The sequence below is a fragment of the Otolemur garnettii genome, unplaced genomic scaffold, assembly GCF_000181295.1.
Source record: "Otolemur garnettii isolate 467f Iridium unplaced genomic scaffold, OtoGar3 scaffold00055, whole genome shotgun sequence".
Lineage (NCBI taxonomy): Eukaryota > Metazoa > Chordata > Mammalia > Primates > Galagidae > Otolemur > Otolemur garnettii.
In genome coordinates this window covers 343890-348339 of record NW_003852450.1, presented here as the reverse complement: position 1 = coordinate 348339, position 4450 = coordinate 343890, and positions in this window count along the sequence as shown.

The following is a 4450-nucleotide window of genomic DNA, read 5'->3' as shown; positions in this document are numbered from 1 at the left end:
CCATCTGTTGATCTATATAGATCTAGGTCTAGATCTATGTGTTGATGTGTATATGTATATATATATATTTCTATCTATCTATCTATCTATCTATCTATATAGAAATTGAGTTCCTATCTGTTGATCTATATAGATCTAGATCTATGTGTAGATGTGTGTGTGTATATATATATCCCCAATAGGAGCTTCTAGAGATCCAGATGGAGAAGTTAGAAAACTTCTGTCTACTCTTGGGGAAGGTTAACTAATAAAAAAGCATGGAAATAATTTCACTTGTCACTCTAAAAGAAACAGTCTAGAGTATTTCTAAGAACTGAACCATTCCTTCTCCAACTTTAAGAATACAACTGAATGAGTTTTGACAAATATTCACATTTGTACCATCCATCACGGTCATGGCATAGACCATTTTTGTATTCCCCAAAGTTCCCTCCAACTCTTTTATAGCCAATTCTACGTCCAGGGTCTGTCAAGTGGTCAGCTCTTCACCGCCATTATTTTGCTTTTCCTAGAATTTCCTACAAATAGAATCAGAGAGTATACAGATTTTTGTATCTGGTTCTTTGGCTTTGCATGATGTTTATGAGATGCATTCATGTTTTGCCTAGAGTAAAACTCATTTTAAAGTAGTATTTAATTGTATGATATGAAAAATACAAAAATATTTGTAATGAAAAAGACATTGGATTTAACAAATAGTGAATTAAACAAAACCTAAGAAAAGATTAGTAAATTTGAAGATACAACAATATCATCTATTTAATAAAGTAGAAAGAAAAGAAAAAACTTCAGATAAAGTAAAGAGAATACCCACCCACGCTTACGGAATAATGTTGGTGTGTATAACAGTAGTCCCAAATGGATAAGGAGAGAGGTGGAAAATGCTTGAAGAAATAATGGCTAAAAGTTTCCGACATTTGAAAAACAGTATCAACACACCAAAACAAGCTCAAAGAAGCTCAAGCAGAAAACATAAAGAAAAGTAGACTAAGGTTAATCACAATAAAATGTCTGAAAAACAGTAATAAAGAGAAAAACCTTAAAAGAAATTGGAAAGGAAAAAAGACACGATTTACCAAGTGACAAAGATAAAGAGTTACAATGGATTTATCTTTAGAAACTATATAAGTAGACGGTAATAGAATGATGTATTTTAAGTATTGAAAGAAACAGCTGTTAACCTAGAATTCTATCTTTAGGAAAAAATATACTTCCAAAAGGAAGATAAAGTAAACACAGTAGACAAACAGAAGCTTACATAATATCTTACTGGCTGACCTGAACTATTAGAAATGGTAAAAGAGGGTTTTCAAGCAGAAAGAAAATTATATTACAAACCAATTGAAGTCTACACAGAGAAATGGACAGCCCCGGTATATGGTAAATATGAGATTAAATATAAAGTGCATTTAATCTTATTTTCTAATCTTTTAAAATAAATGACAGTTTAAAGCAAATGTAATAACAATGTAATGTGTGGTTATATCATAAGTACAAGTAAAATGAATGACAAGAATTATAGTAAACATAGGAGAGAAAGGGAACTACAGCACTGTAGGTAAAGTTCTGACACTACACATGAGGGTATTTAATATAAGAAGCCCACCTTACATAAAGACAAAGGGTAAAAGAAGATATACTGAATTAACACTATGAAAGGAAAGTTTGAAATGGTACATGAGTGCAGACATGTAAACTTCAGAACCAAAATTTTAACCAGGATCTTGGTCATAGTGATAGGATCAAGTCATCATAAGGGAATAATTTTTTCTAAATGTGTACAAACATAACAGAAGGACTTCAAAAAACATAATGCAAAAACGGATAGAATGGAAAGAAATGTACAAATTAACAATTATTGTTAGAGATTTCAGCATTATTTTCTCAGTCATTCAGAGAATAACTAAATACACAACTCAATTGTCTCAAAACTCTAACACACAAAGATAAGGATACGGAATGCCTGATGATAAAAGAATTGAGTACAAAATATAGAAGGAACTCCAACAGTTATTAGAAGTCAATAAAAGACAACCCAATTTTTAAAACGAGCAAAAGATGTTAGGTCATTTCACCAAAGAAGAAATATGCATACAGATAAGCATGTTAAAAGTGGCTTGATAACATGAGTGAATAGGGAAACAAGTTAAAATGGCAATGAACTACCAGAATACACCTGCCAGAGTGGCTGGATTTAAAAGACTGAAAACACAGAGTCCTGGGGAAGACGTGGACCCACTGAAATACTCAGCACTGCTGATGACATTGCTGATGGGAACATAAAATGTTGCCATCACTTTGGGAAACAATTCGTAGGTCCTCATAAATTTAGGCATACGCTTATCAACACGATCAACCATTTCATTCCTAGATCCATCTAAAAGAATGGAAAATATATGTACACGCAAACACGTGTCATACATATTTCAAATAACAGGCCCTGCCCCCTACATCCCCAGAAATATACCTATCACTGACCCCAACTTCAGTCTCTTATTCATTGCCGTGAGGGAGAGCGTAGACCATGGAAGCCCTGGAGTGTCTCAGAAAGAGGGCAGTAGAAAGAAACTATTGTAGGATTTGAACATAGGGTGATTTAGGGAGCAGCCTAAGGATGTAGGAGTTGACTCTGGATTGTGGCTGTCAGAAGATGAAGGCATTGGTGTGACTGGGTATCTAAGTAAATCTCATCTACAGACGGGATAGATGAGTATGCACCTATAATTAGTAAAAAGCAGTAGTGCGTTTTGTGGATGGCACAGTTGCATTGTTTTTGCCTGCATTTACACAAAATTATGAAGTGGACGTGCTTGGTCTCTTGTTATCATGTCTCACTACAAACTGATCTGAGGTTTGTGTTTTGTGAGACTGAAGGAGATAACACCCTAGCTGTGAGCGCCAGCCCAGCTTTCAAACATCAGGGGATGATTTTTTTTTTTTTTTTTTTTTGTCTTTTAAGTTTCAGTCGAGAACTGGAAACAACCCAAATGTCCATCAACTGGCAAAGGAATAAAGCAACTGCTATAGGAGGAGCATTCTGGGTGCGCGGAAATGGCCTGTGTCACAATTTTGATGGTAGTCATTAGTCATGACTGGAAACATTGGTGAATCTCATCAGTGCCTACTCGTAAAGTGGTGGTATTTTAATCTTTCTAATTAATTCTGTTTTGTTGGGGTTCTTTTAAAATCTTTACTTTTTACTCTTTCTTATTCCTCTTGGGGTACGAATTTTTCAGTTCTTGGAAAGTCTCTAACATAGTTCCTCTCCTAGAGTCAAACAAAAACATGTCCATTCTTTCTGATAGTTAACCTCCCTCAAGAGCAGACAGAAGCTATATAAAACGGGTGGGGGGGTGTTGATTTCTTAGAATATCACCTCAGTTAACCACTAGTCAAGGGACACTTCACTAGTTTTCTTTCCCCTAAGTTGGTCTCGTCAGTGGCTTCAACATTTCTTTTTTTTATTTTTCTTTTGAGACAGAATCTCATTATGTCACCCTTGGTAGAGTGCCATGGTGTCACAGTGCACAACAATCTCAAACTCTGGGGCTTAAGTGATTCTCTTGCCTCAACCTCCCAAGTAGCTGGGACTACAGGTGTCCACCACAATGCCCAGCTATTTTTTGGTTGCAGTTGTCATTGTTTAGCTGGCCTGTATGTGGCCAGCATCCTACCCACTGAGCTACGGATACTGCCCAATATTTCTTTTTTTATAGTCACAGAAAGTACTATTCTGACTCTTAAGAAATAAGAATAAGCAAACAAAACACCAACCAATTGCCTCCCTGTGCTTGACCTCAGCTCTTACCCTATACAAATGGTTGGTGGGGGAGGGGAGGGCTATAAGGATTTCCCAGGTCACTTCAAGTTTAGGAAAACTTACTATATGAGTTTTACCTCCAGGGGTCAGTTTAGGTAAAAACTTAACTTCTCTCCGACATTCAGTATGTGTTTGTGTGTGTGTGTGTGTGTGTGTCTCTGATATTCAGTATGTGTTTGTGTGTGTGTCTCTGACATTCAGTATGTGTGTGTGTGTGTGTGTGTGTGTGTCTGACATTCAGTATGTGTGTGTGTGTGTGTGTGTGTGTCTGACATTCAGTATGTGTGTGTGTGTGTCTCTGATATTCAGTATGTGTGTGTGTGTGTCTCTGACATTCAGTATGTGTGTGTGTGTGTCTCTGATATTCAGTATGTGTGTGTGTGTGTCTCTGACATTCAGTATGTGTGTGTGTGTGTGTCTCTGATATTCAGTATGTGTGTGTGTGTGTCTCTGATATTCAGTATGTGTGTGTGTGTGTCTCTGATATTCAGTATGTGTGTGTGTGTGTCTGACATTCAGTATGTGTGTGTGTGTGTCTCTGATATTCAGTATGTGTGTGTGTGTCTCTGACATTCAGTATGTGTGTGTGTGTGTGTCTCTGATATTCAGTATGTGTGTGTGTGTCTCTGA